At 36.5% G+C, this 23404-nt stretch overlaps 1 pseudogene; it reads left to right on the forward strand.

Annotated features, from left to right (window-relative positions):
* Nucleotides 1-15348: 15348 nt before the first annotated feature.
* LOC131048095 (ATP synthase subunit beta, chloroplastic-like) lies at nt 15349-16825 on the forward strand (annotated as a pseudogene).
* Nucleotides 16826-23404: the final 6579 nt, after the last annotated feature.

Raw genomic sequence — 23404 nt, forward strand, 5'->3', positions numbered from 1 at the left:
CCGAAAAAAAAACTCACCGGGAAAAAAACCTAGTCGGTGCATATTGCCGGAAAAAAAATCTAGCCTCCCAGAAAAAAGACAGACAACAACCGACGATAGCATGGTAGTGGCCGATGACAGTAGGGTGGTTGGGAGTGGCAAACATCTGTCATGAGGGCGGGCATTGATAGGGCGGCTGGGAGCCTGAGCAGCGGGCAGGCTTCCATGAGGGCGGCAGTTGGCAAGATGATAGTGGCGGCAGCAGTGGGGTGACCGGGTGCTTGAGCGATGAGAGGCGAGGCCATCGGCAGTGATGACACGTGCAATGACGGGAAGGACAACTGCTAGGGTGGTGGGCTGCCAGAGCATGAAAAACCGGGCATTTCTCTCAGGGTACAAGAGGCTAGAGGGTGGGTTCATGGCTTGCTGCGGGCCGTACGGACCTACAGAGGCCATTGACCCCCCCTCTTTTAAATTCTTTTTTTTTTTTCAAACAAAATGTTTTTTGTTCAAAGGTTTTATAAAATAATTTTTTTTGGAATTCCGGCTTGGGTAAGCCATTAAACTGACCAAAAATAAATTTTTAATGATTTTCTGTCTCTAAAAACGTGTCCAAGAAGGGAAAAAATCAATTTTTTTCTGCTAGAGCCATAGTTGTCCAAATTCGACGAATTTTATTGTGGGTGTTTTGAGCTCAACGATGAGGTCTGTTTGAGCCCAAAATGGCTAGAAACAAAAAATCTCCCTAGATGCAAATAAAAAAAACTTTGAAAAAGCTTGAAACCCTCCTCCAAAAAATCTTCTGAAAAATCAGGAATAAGTAGCAGCAAATGTAGGCTCTGATACCATGAAGAAGTTGAGAAAATACAACTTGAGAGATCCCAAGAACACATTTTAGCAAAATACCTACCACAAGAGAAGATTGGAGGCAAAAACACAATAATGGCTCTGAAGAAGATTATCATTCACAAAGAGAATCAATAATGAAAAATTACAATACAATCCTTATAAAAGGACATTAGCAACCCTAAATATGTGCAACCCTAAGGGTGTATGCACCAAGATGGGGGACAAAAAAGATTCCCCAAAAACCCATTTGGCACATGCCAAATAGGGTACATGCCTTATTTGGTGTGCGCCAAATGAAAATGCAAAGTTCAAATATTGATTCATTTGCATTTTTGAAACCATTTTCTACTATCCATCATTTTGGCTTGCATATCTTGCCTTCTAGAATGCGTATGCCAAATAGAGACATAGTTTTGGCTTCGAATACTGTGAAATATTCATCAAAATGGCACTACGGTGTCGAGGGGGTCGACGAGGTATGCATTTGTTTTTTTTTACTCTCTAATTTTAGTTTAAAATATGGATTAAATTAGGTATTTAAATTGAAAGTTGTTTTAAATTTCAGGAAATCAAAATTCATCTGAAAATGTTGAAAACCCACCACTACCTCCTCATGAAGAACCTTCTCAAGAAGAGGCACAACCAACCCTTCCCCCAATTCCTAGACATCCTCCAGGAGCACAAGAAAACATATTAGGGCAAATTGAAAACAACAAAAAACAACTTGAGGAGTTGATAAATAGGCTGAAAGATATTAATTCCACAACCTCTCATAGGACAAGCCTTTTGGAGTCACTAGAATATATTGTGGCCCATGTAGGTTCTGGGAGTGATAAAATTAATATGTGGTCCAACAAAATAGAAGATCAAAAATAATTTTATGGAAACAAGTTATCATATGCTGTAGTAAAGAAAAATACGATAAACAAAGTTGACATGTGTGCTCTTTTCACGGACCCTAGAAGTAATCAACCCTTATAGCCTGGATGTAGGATGTTCCCTATCCATTGGTGCCACCGCAAAGGGATAAGGAATAACTTTTGGGATAGGTGGTGGATGGTTTTTTATTAGCTGCCATATAATAATCATGAGGTGCCTCAATATGTTTTGAGGAACTCTATTGTGAGTTTATCCTCAATGAGATCACTAACTATTTTTACTGGCTAAATTTTCAAGGTAGGGGTGGGGGATCATCACATGATAGAGTAGGGGCACAAAATGACCCAAAAATAGCACTGGGACCCTTGGGTAGACCTATGGTGGAGCATGTGACTATTCCTTCCATTGTGAAGGACAGTGTCAAGGTGGATACCTTAGAGTCCATTAGCTCATTGACTCAGACCCTCATACAGTATGTTGAGCCTCTAGTACATGTTGATGTAGATGAATTTTATAGGCCTCGAGTTCCATATCACTATATTGTCAATCATGCAGGGCCCTTTGCACTTATCAACCTAACAGTAGTCAGCATGCACCTACACAACAACCATCTTCTACAGAGAATATGGTCATGACAGAGTCTCTACTGAGTGAGACATTCAACATTGATACCCAGGTAAATATTTACAACTTTATTTAATTTAATTTATTAAATTTTATTTTGAAGTGTTAGAATAACTAAATTAGTACAATGATTGTGATAAAAATGTAGGGTCAAAGTGTTTTTACTACCTGTGACATTCCCCCAGCCACGTTTTACATGACACCATTGAGTGATCGAGTAGGTTTCCAGTAAATAATTCAAATTTTACATGTGAATAGTCAACATTAAATGAATGGTTTCCTGATAAGTCACTTTGGATGTCAAATAGTTTGGTGTTGGAGCTTTGACATCGACACCTCACAGTAAATTTCATTGAGGCACTTACAATGAGGTAACCTTTATTCATTGACGGTGTGATAAAACAAGTTTAGTAGTTTTGATAATTGAATAATAGTTTTTGTTTCATTTTCAGTTGTTGACATCAGATACTCCTCCTGATGTTCGAGCTACATTGGATCGTGGTGTTGCTGCAACAATAGCAAGTTCAGAAGCTTTGACCGAGGTATGAGACAAATTAGTACATTTCAATTGTTCTTTTAATCATCTATATTAAAAATTATAATGATACTTGTATGTAATTTAATTTCCACCATAATGCTTGTTGTAGGGCCTTGTCACTCCCGAGCATGATCGTCCCCCCATTGTGGATGAACAAAGTGATTGTATCTTTGGAGTAAGTAATTGTTTTATTATTTGTCAGTCTACAATTCATTTTTTATATATAGTATATATTGATGTTTATAGTTTTGATTATATCAGTTGGAGCTCCAGAGAAGTCTAGAAAGGAGGACTAGTGAGTACATTCAAAAGATGTCAGCATCACGTATATCTCCATCCCCTCTAGTCAAAGGTTTCTCATGATCTAATTCCTGGTGCTAGTGGGAAATTAGCAGAATAGAGGCCTTTATTGTATGCCTGAATGACATTTTTGAGCATATATTTCATATTATGTATATGTGACATTTTATTGCCATATGGCTTTTGGAAATCTCGTCTCATTGTATTGGATATATATGGTATACTCTTATCGACATGAAACATTTTATGACTTTATGAATATTTTAGTTAATGCAAATCATATTACAACTATTATCCAAAATCACATATATAAATTTGATGATTGAAATTGAGTTTCTCTAATTGTAGAAACATTCTTGTATGTGAAATGTTATATATTCTATAGGTTTTGTCTACAATTCTTATTATGTATTTATTAATCAATTCTTGTTTGATAATTCAACTTCATAACTTGGTAACTAATAAATATATTTATTTTCATGCATATAATTTTTATTTTGTCATAGTCCATGGAGACAAACAATAGTAACATTATCCTAGTTACATTTTTAGTTTCAATAACTAGTCTCTTCACTTTAGTTAGAGTTGGTTTATTAGTGTTAGACTAAGTTAGAAAGTCTTATTTTTCACTAGTCTACATATATGCTTAGAAAGAAATTACTCTTTTAATTAGGTTTTCCCTTTTCTTTCAAGTACAATATAGATGCAACTCTTACATTAAATTTGGACGCTATAAACTACTTTCAAAATTTAAATAATTTTTATTTATACCCATTCACACTAAAAATAAAATGATCACATTGTATTTAAAGAAAATTGAAATCACGATCAGGTGACTTGGTGACCAAAAGAATGCCATAGATAGCGATAACACAGCCTCCTATATGCACTCACATGATGGTTTGTGCCTAGGATGACCAAAATAAAAGTGGCGCTATGTTGCCACCTTTCATTGAATGCATTTGATGATTTTTTATGCGACAAAAAAAGTGTGACCACGAGCAAATGGAATTGAGTTGTCAGAAAGCGATAGAGATTTTGTAGGTTCCCACCACATGGCTCCATAGGTTCAGACAACTCATCCTATGTGCCACGGGCTTCGAGATACGTGACATGAAAGTTTGAGAGTTTTCACACTTTGAGCGCTCAAGAGAGCATTGCTAGGGTGTGGCTCAGAATGATCAGGCAACTTGAGGAGAAAAATAAGGATATATCTAGTGTAAACCCAACCACCCTAATGTGATCGCACTAACGGTTTGTGCCCATGATGAGCATAATGGAAGTTGCACTATTTTGCCACCTTTCATTGAACGCATCTGACAGTTTTTTATGCGAAAAAAAAAGTGTAGGCATGGGAAAATGGATTTGAGTTTTCCAAAAGAGAGAGGATTTTGTAGTTGTCCACTACACAACCCCATAGGTTCAGACGGTTCATCCATACGCGCCATGGGCTCTGAGATACGGGACATCAAAGTTTGACGGTTTTCACACTTTGAGTGCTCAAGGGAAAGCATCGCTAAGGTGTGGCTCAGAATAATCAGGTGAGTTGGGGAGTGAAAGAAGAGAATACCTAGTGTAAAAATGCTCACCCAGAAGCGCTCGCGCTAACAGTTTGTTGCCACGACAAGAGAAATGAAAGTTGTGCTATTTTGACACCTTGCACTGAATCCATGTGATGATTTTTTATGCGATAGAAAAAGTGTGACCATGAGCAAATGAAACTGAGTTGTTTGAAAGTAGGAGAGGATTTTGTAGTCATGCAACACACAACCCCATAGGTGCATATGGATTGTCCATATGTTCCATGAGCTCCAAGATATGCGTCCTCAAAGTTTGACAGTTTTTCACACTTTGAGCACTCAAGGGAAAGCGTCGCTAAGGTGTGGCTCAAAATGATCGGGTGAATTGGAGAGTGAAAAAAGGGAATACCTAGCATAAAACCGGCCACCCAGATGTGCTCGGGCTGACGATTTGTTGCCACGACAAGTGGAATGAAAGTTGTGCTATTTTACCACCTTGCAATGAATGCATTTGATGATTTTTTATGCTATAGAAAAAGTGTGACCATGAGAAAATGGATTTGAGTTTTCTAAAAGTTACAGATATTTTTGTATTCATCCACCATATGACCTTGTAGGTTCAGATGGTTCATCCATACATGCCACAAGCTCTGAGATATGCGACTTCAAAGTTTGACAGTTTTCACACTTTGAGCACTCAAGGGAAAGCGTCACTAAGGTGTGGCTCGGAATGATCAGGTGAGTTGGAGAGAAAAAGAAATAAATACCTAGCATAAAACTAACAACCCAGACATTCTCGCACTGATGGTTTGTTGCCATGATGAGGGGAACAAAATTTGTGCTATTTTGCCACCTTGCATTGAATGCATTTGATGGTTTTTGATGTGACACAAAAAGTGTGACCTTGAGAAAATGGATTTGAGTTGTCCAAAATTGAGAGAGGTTTTTGCAGTTGTCCACCACACAACCCCATAGGTTTAGATGGTTCATCCATACATGCCATGGGCTCTGAGATACTCAATGTCAAAGTTTTATAGTTTCCACACTTTGAGCACTCAAGGGAAAGTGCCGGTAAGGTGTGGCTTAGAATGATCGAGCAACTTGGGGAGAGAAAAAAGGGCATACCTAGTGTAAAACCAACCACCCAAATGTACTTGCACTGATGGTTCATTTCCATGACGAGCGAAACGAAAGTTGTGCTACTTTGCCACCTTGCACTAAATGCATTTAACGGTTTTTGATGCGATAGAAAAAGTGTGACCACTAGCAAATGAAATTGAGTTGTCCGAAAGAGGGAGAGGTTTTTTTAATTATCCAACACATGACTCCATATGTTTAGATGGCTTGTCCATATGTGCTATAGGCTCCAAGATACACATTGTTTGACAGTTTTTCACACTTTGAGCGCTCAAGGGAAAGCATCGCTAAGGTGTGGCTCAGAATGATCGAGTGACTTGGAGAGAAAACCAAGGGAATACCTAGGGTAAACCTGACCACTTGGATGTTCTCATGCTGAAGATTCATTTCCATGACAAGCAGAACGAAAGTTGTGCTATTTTGCCACCTTGCACTAAATGCATTTGATGCAACAAAAAAAGTGTGATCACGAGAAAATGGATTTGAGTTGTCTGAAATTGAGAGAATTTTTGTAGTCATCCACCATATGACCCCATAGGTTTAGACGGTTCATCCATGTGTGCCATGGGCTCCAAGATATGCGGCATCAAAGTTTGACGATTTTTCACACTTTGAGCGCTCAAGGGAAAGCGTCACTAAGGTGTGGCTCAGAATGATCAAGAAACTTGGGGAGAAAACCAAGGGCATACCTAGTGTAATCCTGACCACCTGGATGTGATCGCGCTAAAGATTTATTGCCACGACGAGCGAAATGAAAGTTATGTTATTTTGCCACCTTGCATTGAATGCATTTGACAATTTTTTATGCGACAAAAAAAGTGTGACCACGAGAAAATGGATTTGAGTTGTCTGAAAGTTAGAGTGGTTTTTGTATTCATCCACCATACGACCTCATAGGTTTAGAAGGTTTGTCCATATGTGGCATGGGTTCCGAGATACGCGATGTCAAAGTTTTGACGGTTTTCACACTTTGAGTGCTCAAGGGAAAGCGTTGCTAAGGTGTGGCTCGAAATGATCAGGCAAGTTGGGGAGTGAAAAAAGAGAATAAATAATGTAAAATTGGCCACCCAGATGCACTCACATTGATGATTCATTTCCACGATGAGAGGAACAAAAGTTGTGCCATTTTGCCACCTTGCACTGAATGCATTTGACGGTTTTTGATGCGACAAAAAAAGTGTGACCATGAGAAAATGGATTTGAGTTGTCCAAAAATGAGAGAGGTTTTTGTATTCATCCACCACATGACCCCGTATGTATAGATAGTTCATCCATACGTGCCACGGGATCCAAGATATGCAATGTCAAATTTTGATAGTTTTCACACTTTGAGTGCTCAAGGGAAAGCGTTGCTAAGGTGTGGCTTAGAATGATCGGGCGAGTTGGGGAGTGAGACAAGGGAATACCTAGCATAAAACCAGCCACCTGGATGTGCTCACACTGATGGTTCATTTCCACGATGAACAGAATGAAAGTTGTCCTATTTTGCCACCTTGCACTGAATGCATTTGACAGTTTTTTATGCGACAGAAAAAGTGTTACCATGAGCAAATGGATTTGATTTGTTTGAAAGTGAGAGAGGGTTTTGTAGTCATCCACTACATGAACCTGTAGGTTCAAATGGTTCATCCATATGTGCCATGGGTTTTGAGATACATGATGTCAAAGTTTGATGATTTTCACACTTTGAGCGCTCAAGGGAAAGCGTCACTAAGGTGTGGCTCGGAATGATCGGGCGAATTGGGGAGTGAACCAAGAGAATAAATAGGATAAAATAAACCACCCAAATGAACTCACATTGATGGTTCATTTCCATGAAGAGCAGAACAAAATTTGTGCTATTTTTCCACCTTGCACTGAATACGTTTGATGATTTTTTATGCAACCAAAAAAGTGTGACCACGATCAAATGAAATTGAGTTGTCTGAAAGCGGGAGAGATTTTTATAGTCATCCACCACATGACCTTGTAGGTTCATAAGTATCTCATGATGAAATTTAATATTACAATGCCTATAATATTTCATTTGTACAAATTATAGGTCACATGTACATATATCCAAATAATCTTGATATTATAGTTTAATTTATTGCATTTACATTCAATTCAATGAACCATATGAATCCGCTCTACTCTTTATTGTGTCAAGAATTGCCTCATGGTTAGAATCACAAACCTTCCATAGATATGGTTTAGTGGTCTACTCCCATATGTAGTCAAGTGAACATTTTATGTCACCACAAGGTTCAAATAATGAAGAATCTTTCTATGTGTCTCAAAGTCCTCAAATAACCACAAGTTATATTTCTTCAATTTGTACCTCCTAAGCCATGTACCAGTAACAACGATTGATCCTGTAGGGTATTCAATGTTTTCACCATCTACCATAGGGCCATCCAATTTCTTTTTTGCCTGCACACAACAACATAGATAATAATTTGTTCCTTCTTCATTGTCTTCAATTTCAATAAATGCATAAACATTCCCTACAATAATATTTGCATTTATGTACATGAATAGAGTGAACAAGTAGATATAAAATGAATTTTATTAAATATGTATGTAGATAATTTACTTGGTTGGACTAGATCTGACACATAGTCAAAGTCAATTGATGCTTCCATCTGTGTGAGTTACTGTTGGCAATTGACACTCATTTGGTTGGTTTCTATATGTTTTAATGGATGGAAACATGTTTCGAGTTTCATATTGTGGTTTGGCTATTTACTGATAGGCACTTCACCGACACCGACACGGACAGGTATCTTCACTAGTTGGAAGGGAAATCTTTAGTTACCGACATTGCAGGCTGACATGACTTCATAAGGTTATTGGTATTGGAGGCCAATATCATTTGGGAGATCCAACATCGATAATTTATTTTAATAGTTATGTATATATGTTATTGAGATGACATGTATATTTAGTTTATAATTATCTTTGTAAGCTGATATAAGGCATGATGGATTGTAAGGTTATATAGGTTAGTTGATTAGATCATTTTGGAATATATATGGATATATAAGGTTATGGAATGTATTGGATATGCGAAATATATGAGAGAGGTCATATATGTGAGGACATTTATGTAAGAGGGTATTCCAGTAAGGGTTTAGGGTTTCAGATCGGAATAACCGAAACTATATTCAGGCATAGAAGATGCTATCTTTGTAATTCACTCACTTCTCCGGATTGTAGTCTAGATTTGTATGTAGTTAGTGAAACTCCTTTTGTGATTGAGCAGTGTGCTCTAGGTTGTAAGCCTTCCTGCATGTGCAGGCCCCCATATTTTGTAATATCTTTTCATATGGTTAGAGGATTGATATTGTGGGTCACAAATCCCACTGTGGTTTTTCCTCTTTGAGGTTTTCCACATATAATTATATGTGTTATGGTATTTATCTATTTGATTGGATTATTGGTTGCTTTACTTAATTTTAATCTTATATGTACCGGTTTACGTGTTGGTGAATGCATGTTGTAATAAGGGTAAAATTAGTTATTTCGGTAGAACATTGATTCACCCCCCCCTCTCAGTGTTCTTGGATTCCAATAGTTACAATGCTATTGGGAGTACATATGTCTCAAGTGGGCTCAGAGTTCTCATACACCATTCATCGACCCACTCCTTTGACTCACACTTGTTCCATGATTTATTTGCACAAGATGAACAAAGTACACCATATGTCGCATATGTATAGTCCATGAACCTGCATTAGAGCTTCTAAAAGAGTGTAGAGCCCTCACTCAATCCCTTCAATGTACAACAATACTCATATTTTGCAATGTTAGTATCATCTATCAACCAAAAAAATCTATGAACTAAAGGCCTACCTTGATTACCTAGACCCATTTTAGCATTACACCACTCAACAATATCTCTCGCATCTATCAACTTTTCTTTATTTGTGTACTTTAACTCTTCTTGTGCCAAGGCTCTTTTGATACATGCTCCTGCACCATCATGCTCCCCCTTTCCATTCCCGACTTCACAAAAATTCCACATATGTTGAACACTAGTGCTTTTTTGCATTCCGCTCAACCAATAAAACATTTGGGAGTTCTTGAATTGTGAGGCACAATTATCTGACCATATGATATGTTCATGGAATGAAATACCCCTACTACCCAAATTATGATAGAATATCTCAAAGCAACCTTGCACAAACTCTGTAGAATGTGAGCGATCATCACTAATTTAGAAGTGATACTCTCTCAAAATCTTCCTATTTTCATTGTGCTATTAGCAGCATGCATGAATTCCGTATGCACAAATATAGCAACCTATGTGGAGTTGTAATACTGGGTTTGAACCTTATTTTGTGGATTTAGTGTGTAGTTCTCTGTGAAGTCAGCAACTGAAATGATGGTATCAAGTGGAAATGTGTCCTTGCATATCTTGAATTGCAAGTCCAACCATAGAGCTCTATGGGTATGCCTTGCATACTCATACAATATTTTATGACAAAAAATGCCCATAAAATGATACACAAGAATCTTTTCAGTGACAAAATTACACCTTTTTGCTTCTTTTCCATCTTTTACACTATACACCACTGTCTTATATTTGCCAAAATCCAGTAGTTCATTCCCAATAACATGTGTACTATCCATATGTTCACACATTAGCAAACTTTTCAAGCCAACACAATGAACACATGTGCCATCCAAGCATACTTTATTGTAAAATTATTGACCATCAACTCTTTCACATAATATGGTAGATACGAAGCCCCTTGAAGATCTAGGTGGAGCCTTTACGCTACATTCTTGCAAAATATTATTAGTATGTAAATCTATACATATATGCTGATAAGCATCACAATGATTAAAAAATTCAATATGTAATCTACAACAACAAGTAGTGCATGTGTGATTTATTTTGACATAAAAAGATTTTTCCATTTCAAAAAATCTGACTAATTTTAATTTGAGGATACATTTCTAAAAATTTGGCAAAAAATTGCATTTGATTCATATCCAAAAAATTCTTTGGATGTGGATCATGGAAATCACTACCAATTCTCCTCCTTACACCATCTCTTTGATTAGGAGATACCCCTGTGTTAGTCTTCCTAAATTCTTCAATCAAGGATCTCAAGGCTTCAACAATTGCTTTATCTTTTCATGGTAGCCTACTAGAGAATGTCCATAATTATTTGTCATTTGGATCTTCAATTCTTTCACACCTTCCCATGGCTCTCATTAGAGACTTTCCACTTATTTTTATTACTTTACTTATCTTTCTAATGAGGCGAGATTTCTTGGTTTGAGTGCTTACTATTGTCGATGTGAGGACATGTTGTGTGACATTGCTATCTTTCGTTCATGATGTAGAACTCACACTCTCATATGCACTCATTAGATTCTTTACAATTGATTTCTCACTTGAATCATCCGATGCTCTCCGACCAAGAATTCTCATGATGGGCCTAAATTTCAGATTTCTCATCATTTGAACAAGTAGTTGACATCTTCCGGTCTCATTTAACTTCTCAAAATACAATCTCCATATTTGGTTAGCATATATTTGACAAGTACACTTTGGAATCTTATCAAACATTGGTTGCAAAATATTATTATCAATATCAATCAAATACTTACGATTTCTATGCAAAATTCTAGGAGGTGTTCTCAAAGTTTGAGTTGCCTCAATATTAGGAATGTTAACAACATTAGGGATAGATGGCATACCTTCAACCAGAGATGAAAATGATGGTATACCTTGAAAATGAGATGTAGAAGATGGTGTAACTCCAACATTTGAAGTTGTGTGTGATGTACTTGCAACATGAGATGTAGAAGATGATGCAACTCCAACTTTTGAGGAAAATGGTGATGTACTTGCAATGTGAGATGTTGTAGAATATGTGCATTCAACATGAGATGTTGTAGATGGCATGCCTTGAACTTGACTCCTAGTAGATGATGTGCCCCCAACTTCACGGTTCAAATGTCTCATAGCATGAATATTTTGTATCAGTTGCCTTTGTGAGATCAATTCAATATCTCTCTTCTCTTGCATGGATATTTCATGTTCCCCTTCTTCTTCTATAGTGTTAAATTTCCTTCCTTCACGAAGGAGCCTCATTCTTTCTCTTTTCTTTGCATTATTGGCTTCATGCTCATCAGGTGTTAGAATTTTTGCTCATTTCCTGGGCATGATGATTAATTCTACATGTGTGGGCACAAGATGTAGAGATAAGTTTATAACTTTTGTTACAAAAATCATATACTGAAATTCTAAATTACAAAAATCACAACTTATGTTATGTAAATCATATACTCTAAATTATGAAAATCATGTACTCTAAATTATGAAAATAAGGTACTCTAAATTATGAAATTCTTAACATGAATGCACTCATTATATTATTCTAGATCATTGATCTGCAGTTAAGTTGTATATTATGAAATTTAAAAAAATAAAAAACACATAATGAAAATATTATTGAATGTAACTTTCTTTGCTATCTTAATATGATTGCACTTCTCTTGCATGGATATTTCATGTTCTTCTTCTTCTTCTATAGTGTTCAATTTCCTTCCTTCACGAAGGAGCCTCATTCTTTCTCTTTTCTTTGCATTATTGGCTTCATGCTCATCAGGTGTTAGAATTTTTGCTCATTTCCTGGGCATGATGATGAATTCTACATGTGTGGGCACAAGATGTAGAGATAAGTTCATAAATTTTGTTATAAAAATCATATACTGAAATTCTAAATTACAAAAATCACAACTTATGTAAATCATATACTCTAAATTATGAAAATCATGTACTCTAAATTATGAAAATAAGGTACTCTAAATTATGAAATTCTTAACATAAATGCACTCATTATATTATTCTAGATCATTGATCTGCAGTTAAATTGTATATTATGAAATTTAAAAAAATAAAAAACACATAATGAAAATATTATTGAATGTAACTTTCTTTGCTATCTTAATATGATTGCACTTCTCTTGCATGGATATTTCATGTTCTTCTTCTTCTTCTATAGTGTTCAATTTCCTTCCTTCACGAAGGAGCCTCATTCTTTCTCTTTTCTTTGCATTATTGGCTTCATGCTCATCAGGTGTTAGAATTTTTGCTCATTTCCTGGGCATGATGATGAATTCTACATGTGTGGGCACAAGATGTAGAGATAAGTTCATAAATTTTGTTATAAAAATCATATACTGAAATTCTAAATTACAAAAATCACAACTTATGTAAATCATATACTCTAAATTATGAAAATCATGTACTCTAAATTATGAAAATAAGGTACTCTAAATTATGAAATTCTTAACATAAATGCACTCATTATATTATTCTAGATCATTGATCTGCAGTTAAATTGTATATTATGAAATTTTAAAAAATAAAAAACACATAATGAAAATATTATTGAATGTAACTTTCTTTGCTATCTTAACATGATTGCACTTCTCTTGCATGGATATTTCATGTTCCTCTTCTTCTTCTTCTATAGTGTTCAATTTCCTTCCTTCACAAAGAAGCCTCATTCTTTCTCTTTTCTTTGCATTATTGGCTTCATGCTCATCAGGTGTTAGAATTTTTGCTCGTTTCTTGGGCATGATGATGAATTCTACATGTGTGGGCACAAGATGTAGAGATAAGTTCATAACTTTTGTTACAAAAATCATATACTGAAATTCTAAATTACAAAAATCATAACTTATGTTATATAAATCATATACTCTAAATTATGAAAATCATGTACTCTAAATTATGAAAATAAGGTACTCTAAATTATGAAATTCTTAACATGAATGCACTCATTATATTATTCTAGATCATTTATTTGCAGTTAAATTGTATATTATGAAATTTAAAAAAAATAAAAAACACATAATGAAAATATTATTGAATGTAACTTTCTTTGCTATCTTAATATGATTGCACTCATTATATTATACTTGCATTGATATCTAGTTATTGCTTATTATGAAATTTCAACAAAGGAACTCACAATGGACATATAAATTATAAAACCATAACAAAAATACCTCATATGATAAAAATCACAACAAAAACTTCAAATTATTGTCTTCTACATTGTCCAACGAGCAAAAAGGTGGCTAAATGGTGATGGAATATGTTATGATATGTCAAATATTATTATGTGCCCATACTCCGACATGATTTCCGATCTATTTCTCTGTATAACAAAGATATTGGGGAATAAGACTCCAAGTCACAGTTGAAAGAATATTATTTCTTATAATTCTATATTCTTTTTTTCTTTTCATTCGTATTTCCTCTTTACTTTTTCTTCAAAAAATTATCTTTTGTGTTCCGCATTTAAACAAAAAAAATGAGATGTTTTATTTTTAATTTCAAATTAGCATTGAATCATAGGGACAATATGAGAGAGAAATAATAGAGTAGTTTTCTAATTGTATAGGGCTATACGAACTCGAACCGTAGACCTTCTCGATAGAACAAATCAAATTTGTTATTACCAAAATGATTTGAACTATTCCAAGAACCCAACATGCATTTTTATTGCATTGGGCTCTTTCATTAACTAATGGAAAAATCAGTTAGTTTGTCATTCTCTTCTTTCCAGAAAGATAATAAGATGGCTCTGTTTGCTTCAAACGAGAATTTTTTGGAAGCAATCCCAAAGTGCTTCAAAAGGTTTCCTTGACGTAGGTCTATCATGCTTAGACATAGATTCTCCAAATGGAGTCTCTCTCACCCTAAAAAATAGAATAATATGAGCCTTCATACACCTCAAAGTTCATAGAGTGAAAATAATTCTTTTTTGAGATCCTCATATTGTACTCATTATGTCTGACATTGAATGTCCATGAGATTGACCATATCAATTAGATCTATAGTTTGAATCAGATTGAACTTCATCTTTGTCATGCTATTGTTCTCCCAATTCATAGAGTAAGATTCAAATCTATTTTATGGACCAAATAAACCAATAAAATCTCCTGAAAACCATTGGCGCATGTTAAACGAGGTGCTCTACCAGCTGAGCTATATCCCTTCACAGTTTAGTCTTGAATATATATTAATAAAATAGATCACTTTCTGTCAAGATAGATGATATTTGATTGAATCATTCAAATCCTAGTTAAGGGCATATTGTTTATATGTCTAATTATACCTAGAATTGTTTCTAGGTACGACTCTATCTATGATAATAAATAACCCACTTAACTCAGTGGTTAGAGTATCGCTATCATATGGCGAGAGTCATTGGTTCAAATCCAATAGTAGGTAAAACTTATTTGATGCGATTGAGTAATAAATCACATCAAATAAGTTTTACTATATTTTAATATTATCAATTATTTCAATCCATTTAAATAATGAATCCATTTTTAGATCATTATCGAAGTTGAACTTTACAAAGAAAGAGATTACTAAGTAAATATAAGTTATAAATCTAAATGATTATTGACTGATCAACTCATTATGGAGCATTTGTGCTTTTTTAGGTTTTTTGCTAGTATTAGCAATTGGAATCAACATCCTTTTATTTTTTTAATTTTTTTATGAGAACCAATCCTTTTATTCTTGGGGTTTTCGTACTTGTAGAAAAGAAGGCAGGATGTATTGATCAGATAATTGGCCCAGTACTCGACGTATCTTTCCCTCCAAGTAATATGCCTAGAATTTACAATTCCTTGATAGTTAAGGATAACGATACAATTGGTCAACCAATAAGTGTGACTTGTGAGGTACAACAATTACTAGGAAATAATAAGGTTAGAGCTGTAGCTATGAGTGCTACAGATGGTTTGATGAGAGGAATGAAAGTAATTGATACAGGAGGTCCACTTATTGTTCCAGTTGGTGAAACTACTCTTGGAAGAATTTTTAATGTTCTTGGGGAACATGTTGATGACTTAGGTCCTGTAGATACCCTCACAAGATCTCCTATTCATAGATCTGCTCCCGCCTTTACATAATTGGATACCATATTTTCAATCTTTGAAACATGCATTAAAGTAGTGGATCTTTTAGCTCCTTACCGCCGTCGGGGAAAAATTGGATTTTTCAGGGGAGTTGGAGTGGGTAAAACAATGTTAATTATGGAATTAATCAACAACATTGCTAAGGCTCATGGAGGTGTTTCGGTATTTGACAGAGTAGGAGAATGTACCTATGAAGGGAATGATCTTTATAAGCAAATGAAAGAATCGAGAGTCATTAATGAACAAAATATATTTCAAAATCAAAAGTAGCTTTGGTCTATGGTTAGATGAATGAACCACTAGGAACTTGTATGAGAGTAGGTTTAACTACTTTAACTATGGTTAAATATTTCCGAGATGTAAATAAACAAAATGTACTCCTATTTATTGACAATATCTTTTGCTTTGTCCAAGCAGGATAAGAGGTATCCACATTATTAGGCAGAATGCCTTCCGCAGTGGGTTATCAGCCAACTCTTAGCACAGAAATGGGTTCTTTACAAGAGAGAATAACTTCTACCAAAGAAGGATATATAACCTACATTCAAGTAGTTTATGTACTTGCATATGACTTGACTGATCCTACTCCTGCTACAACATTTGCACATTTAGATGCTACTACTATACTATCAAGAGGATTAGCTGCCAAGGGGATCTATCCAACAGTAGATCCGTTAGATTTCATGTCAACTATGCTCCAACCTTTGATCATAGGTGAAGAACATTATGAAATGCACAAGGAGTTAAACAAACTTTTCAATGTTATAAGGAACTTAAAGATATTATAGCTATTCTTGGATTAGATGAATTATCAGAAGATGATCGTTTAATCATGGTAAGAGCAAGAAAAATTGAAAGGTTTTTGTCACAACCCTTTTTTGTAACAGAGGTATTCACTGGTTCCCTCGGTAAATATGTTAGTCTAATAGAGACAATTAGAGGTTTTCAAATGATCCTTTCCGAAGAATTAGATGTTCTACCTGAACAATCTTTTTAATTGGTGGGTAACATTGATGAAGCTACCACAAAGGCTATGAACTCAAAAGAGATTTAAAGAAATAAAATGAACCTAAACCTTCGTGTAGTCACTCCTAATCGATTTTTTTGGGATTCAAAAGTTAAAGAAATAATACTAACTACTAATAATGGTCAAATGGGTGTATTACCCAACCATACTACACTTGTAACAACTTTGGATATAGGAGTCATGAAGATACGACTCAATGCTCAGTGGTCCACTATGGCTTTGATGGGTGGTTTTTCCGCGATAGACAATAATGAAATCACATTATTGGTAAATAATATAGAAAGAGGTATTGATATTGATCTTCAAGAGGCTCAGGATAGTTTTAGACTAGCTAAAGATAATCGTGCATGAGCTGAAGGCAAGAGACAAGCAATCGAGGCTGATGTGGCTCTCAAAAGAGCTAGAACACAACTAGAGGCTGCTGATGCTCTTTTGTTTAGATAAAGAGATATTAATCTATGAATTTGGAAGTAAATGGATAATGATCATAAAGAAGTATTCAACTTTCTTGAGCCAATAACTAGGCACATTTCCACCTATGCCCATATGGTCTGCTATTGCAATTTTTTTCTCATTTTCTTTTTCACCTAAAATGAAGAAATCTATATTTTTTTCTATATAAAATTAGAATTGCGTAAAGGTCCTTAGATCAATCAAAATAAAAAATTGGGTTGCGTCATACATACATAACATGATACAATATCACTTGAAAGAAAATCCTTTTTGACAATAAAGGCTACAAAATGAGTATTTTGTATTACAATTTTTTTTGTAATACAAAAGTGATTCTTTACATTCGACACACAGGTCGAGTAGACCTCATTCTTGTAAGAGATATTAACCAATAAATCATAGGGAGGGATTTATTTATGTCACATAAAATAGAGACTGAAGCAAGTGTCAGATTCAAAGCTGGTGTTAAAGATTACATATTAACTTATTATACTCCAAAATATCAGACCAAAGATACTGATATCTTAGCAGCATTCAGAGTCACTCCTCAACTTGGAGTACCCCTCGAAGAAGTGGGACCAGAAGTAGCCAGTGATTATTCCACTGGTACGTGGATGACTGTGTGGACTGATCAAAATAAAAAGGCATATATTTGTCATTATCAGATCCAACACCAGACATAACCAAATAATGTGGGGTAGATTCATGAGTCTAATGTCCCTTTTTACCATTTTTCAAGGGAAAACCATATGGTGTGTGCCAAATGCTCTCTATCAAGATTCAACAAATGGGGAAAAAGAGAGAGAGGGACAAAGAGAGGGCACATGAAAACAATGGGAGAGAGAGGGGGGAGGGAAAGAGAGAGAGAGAGAGAGAGAGAGAGAGAGAGAGAGAGAGAGAGAGGGAGAGGGAAGAGATAGGGTGGGAGGAAATAATGGGAGAGAGGGAGAGGGAATAGATAGGATGGGGGAGGGAGAAAGATGGGGGTGGAGGGAAATAATGGAAGGGAGAGAGGGAGAGGGATGACATAGGATGGGGGAGGGGGGAGGGGGAGAGAGATAGGGCGTAGGGAGATAATGAGGAGAGAGAGGGAGATGGAAGAGATAGGATGGGGGAGGGAGAGAGCAAGAGAGGGGGATATGGAAGAGATAGGACAGGGGAGAGAGAGAGAGATATGGTGGAGGGAAATAATGGAAGGGAGAGAGGGAGAGGGAAGAGATAGGATGGGGGATGGAGAGAGAGATAGGGTGGAGGGAAATAATGAAAGGGAGAGAGGGAGAGGAAAGAGATAGGGTGGAGGGAAATAATGGGAAAGAGGGAGAGGGAAGAGATAGGATGGGGGAGGGAGAGAGATAGGGTGGAGGGAAATGATGGAAGAGAAAGGGAGAGGGAAGAGATAGGATGGGGGGGAGAGAGAAAGAGAGGGTGAGAGGGAGAGGGATAGGGAATATATAGGATGGGGGAGGGAGAGAGAGATAGGGTGCAGGGAGATAATGGGGGGAGAGAGGGAGAAGGAAGAGATAGGATGGGGGAGAGAGAGAGCAAGAGAGGGTGAGAGAGGGGAGAGAGGGAAGAGATGGGATGGGGGAGGGAGAAAGAGATAGGATGGAGGGAAATAATGGAAGGGAGAGAGGGAGAGGGTGAGAGAGAGAGGGAGAGGGAAGATATAGGATGGGGGAGGGAGAAAGAGATAGGGTGGAGGCAAATAATGGGATATAAGGAGAGAAAAGAGATAGGATGGGAGAGGGAGATAAAGAGATAGAGGTTGAGAGGTGGAGAACTAAGAGATAAAGAATGATAGACATAGAGACTCGTGGGAATAAGAGAAAGGGAGGGGGAGGTAGAGAATGAGAGAGAGATACAATTGAGAGAGGAGAGTGAGATAGAGAGATAGAGTCAGAGAGGGAGAGAGAGAATTAAATGAGAAATAATAAAAGAAAAAGAGACAAAATGAGAGTTAAAGAGAGAGATAGAGGGAGAGGGAGAGAGGGAATGATATGAAGAGAGGGAAAAGAGTTAGAGGGAACAAGAGAAATAACGAGAGAGAGACACCTGGGAGAGGAGGAGATATATAGATAAAGGTTGAGAGTGAGAGATTCGATAGAAAGGAGAGAGACTTGAGATAAATAGGGAGTAGGTGAGATATAGAGAGACCTGAGAAGTGGATGAAGGGATTGTGAGAGAGAGGCCTAATAGGTGGAGGGAGGGAAGGTGAGAGAGACACCTAAGAGGTGGAGGGGGGGGATGGTGAGAGAGAGAAAGAGAGAGTGAGAGATAAAGAGATCCTGACTGAGAGGAAGGGATGGAAGGAGAGTATAAGAGACTAGAGAGAGAGATGTGAGGAGAGGGAGAGTGAGAAAGGGAGAGAGATACACCTAAGAGAGGAGGAGAGCGAGATAGGGAGATAGAGGTTGAGACTGGGAGAGACTTACATGATAAAGAATGAGAGAGAGAGAGAGAGAGAGAGAGAGAGAGAGAGAGAGAGAGAGAGAGAGAGAGAGAGAGAGAGAGAGAGAGAGAGAGAGAGAGAGAGAGAGAAGAGAGAGAGATGAGAGAGAGAGAGAGAGAGGAGAGAGAGAGGGGGGGGGATATGGGGAAGGGAGAGAGGGAGAGAATAGAGAGGAATATAAAGAATGGGAGAGACACTTGAGAGAAAGGGGGAGATAGAGAGATAGAGAAAGTCAAAGGGAGGGGGAGAGAGAAAAGTGGAGAGAGGGACATAAGAGGGAAAGAGAGGGAGAGATAGAGATAGAGGGAAATAGGGAGGATGAGAGAGAGAGGGATTGGGAAGGAAAGGATGGGATAGAGACACCAAAGAGAGGAGAGAGAGAGAGGGATGGGGAGGGAAAGGATCGGATAAATACACCTAAGAGAGGGGGAGAGAGAGATAGGGAGTGGAGGAGACAGAGAGACTTGAGAGGTGGATGGAGAGATTGTTAGAGAGACCTAAGAGGTGAAGGCAGGGAAGGTGAGGGAGATACCTAAGAGGTGGAGGGAGGGATAGTGAGAGAGAGAGAAAGAGAGAGTAAGAGATAAATAGAGCCTAAGTGAGAGGGATGAAGGGATATAAGGAGATTACAAGATAATAGAGAGAGAGGTGAAGAGAGGAAGAGAGTGAGAAAGAGACATAATGAGAAAGATAGAGAGGGAGGGGGGATGAGAGAAGGAAAGAATGAGAGAGAGATACACCTGAGAGAAGAGTAGAGTGTGATATAGAAATAGAGATTGAGAGGAAGAGACACGAGAGAGAGAGAGAGAGAGAGAGAGAGAGAGAGAGAGAGGAGAGAGAGAGAGAGAGAGAGAGAGAGAGGAGAGAGATGAGATGAGAGAGAGAGAGAGAGAGAGAGAGAGAGAGAGAGAGAGAGAGAGAGAGAGTGAAGGGAAGAGACCAAAGAGATAATTTTGATATGAGCATGTTGATTGCTGAAATTTGACTGTCTGAAATTTATATGAACACTCAAAAAACTAGAATCTACATTTAACTCCTAGAGATCTGGAACCACTCTCAAAGATTCTGACAATATATACATAAAATATAGCTTAAAGTATAAGTCACATTTCTATTTGTCTTTTTTAATGTTATATTGAGTGTATATATTCTAAAGAAGAGAACACTTTTTGCTTTCTAACATGAGAAAATTCTATGGAATTCATTTGGCATGCGCCATATTTGGCCCACACCAAATAAGGTGCATGCCAAATGAATTTTTGCATTTTCTTTTCATTTGGCATGCACCAAACTCTCTGATTTGGAAAACACCAAGCCTTTGGCTTGGATTTTCCTTGGGCATACAACCCAAAGGCTTGAACGCCCTTCTCAAGCTCGAGACGTCTTTTCCAGCAAATATTGATTTTTTTTTTACATTTTTGTTCGTGCTCTCCATCAGATTTGCACGTGTTTCAATGAAATTAAAAAAAAACACCATACAATCATCAAGCTCTCTCTTAGCTATCCAACCATATAATTCTTTTCAAAATTTGATAATGTTAAGGTCTTCATCCATAATTTCTTTTGTTAGTTTGTCTATTTTTTGTCAAAAACCAACATGTCGTATTTCAATCATAGATTTTTACTTGTTTATCAAATTTTGAAAAAAATTATATTTTGAGAAACTAGACTCCATTCTACACAATTTAAAAAAATAAAATTGATTTTTGATTAGTTTTCACAAATTTTTAGGGGAAGCACGCTCAAATTTCACTAAAAAATTAGTGTCCACTTCAAAAATTAGTAAAAAAATATATATTCATTAAAAAATTAGCTGAAAAATCTGGCATAAACTACATGGTGTTAGCTAATTTCTCAGTAGAGCGATTTTAAAAATTTCAAAAAAGAGTTGACATTTTAGGGGGAGCACACTAGGTGCTATGTTATTTTTTTTTGAAAAACAACACCACTTTGTGTGCTCCCCCTTTCTGAAGCCCTTAATCTCCACCATTTAAAAAAAATAGTAATTTAGAAAGTAGACTTGGAGCACTACAACTCTTATTCTTACTGCATCCTCATATTTTAAGTGCAACTATATTCATTTTCTTGTCGAAGTTCAAACTTTACTGATTTCAAAAAAAAAGTGGCATCCCACCATGGTTTTTCCTCTTTGAGGTTTTCTACATATAAATTTGTGGTGTTAGGGTGTTGATCTTTGTGGTTGCTTTGTTCTTCATTATATTTTGTTTATATGCATATCGACTGTTAATTGGTAAAGTATCTAAAGGAATTAAATTTTACTTAACCGGTAGAACATTGATTTACCCCCCCTCTCAGTGTTCTTGGATTCCAACAAAAAGGACGCGATGTAGAGCACTTATTTTAATTTAGCAATGTCTGTGAGTCACCAAGGTATGAAGTAACAGGGTGGAATTTCACAACCAATGCATGGACTGACACATATAAATAGACACACAAGCTAATCTACCACCACACAAAGTTACAAAGACCCTGTAGGCAATGGTTCTAGAAGAACCCCAAGTAGAAGATGTGCCCTAGTGTAACATGAGATGACATAGACCTCATGCGAGAACAACAAAGAGATACACCAAAAAGACACACTCGACAAAAACCAAAAGTAACAAGATCATATCCCAGGCCTTGTTATTGCTAGCACACCATGATATAAAAGATTGTGGTGACCAAGAGGAAACAAAGCCCTCGGGAGCTTAAAAAGATAAACAAAGATAAAAAAGAATCAATTCCAACATGAGTGTCTCAAATTTATTTCATCAAAAGGATAACTGATTTGATTTCCTTAGGAAGGATAAATCCCAAAGATGTTTGAATTGAGGAAGGATACATCCTACACAAACTAACGATGGGTGCTGGTGAGAAGGATACATCTCGGAACAATACCAGGATGAGAGATTGATGATGGGACGACAAAAGGTACCTCATAAAATCATGATGACAAATGAATGCTCTTCTTAATGGTTCAATAATTAGACCTTGAAATCATACCTAAGGGATTGGACATCCAACTAAGTAATTATCTCTCATCAAGAAGGTTCATTTAGTTGTCAACCCAGAGTGTATACTTGAAATGGGTCTGTAAGATATATGCACTAGAAAGACTAAAACAACCACTTTTCCTATTGCTGGAATTGAAATGTTTCTCTAAGACAATGCTGGAAATAAATAACTAAAATACTTGTAAGTAAAGCTAACTACCTTCTAAGAAACATTTAAGAAAAATAAAACTTATCCATGATCAACAAATAGGGTTCTACTTAGTTCGTAGTGGTTGCAGGAACAATCACAGGAAGTATTCTAGTGGTTGCCGGAACAGTCTGTGATCAAGATAATGCTAAGTACAACATAAGAAATGAGTGATAAAATAAGCCAAAGGAATACTCACTAAGTTTTCCCCCTTATCAAGTATCCAGATAATTGAATCAAATGCCTAGAGCTAAAGCATCATCTTTATTGATTTAAAAGTACATGACAACATAAAAAGTTACTGAAAGTCTATTTTTTCTAATTCAGAACCATATTACTATAACTGAAACTATCTTCTCCTCAACCACTATACAAGAGAAGGTGGGAGGTTTATTTAATGCATAAAATTCCTAACTAACTAGCATACCACTCCCAAAGTTTAAGGAGGATGCTTTTATTGAACAAGGAGAAAAAGAAGGTGAAATTACAAATGTTGAGAATCA

The sequence above is a fragment of the Cryptomeria japonica genome, chromosome 10 (genome assembly GCF_030272615.1).
Source record: "Cryptomeria japonica chromosome 10, Sugi_1.0, whole genome shotgun sequence".
Lineage (NCBI taxonomy): Eukaryota > Viridiplantae > Streptophyta > Pinopsida > Cupressales > Cupressaceae > Cryptomeria > Cryptomeria japonica.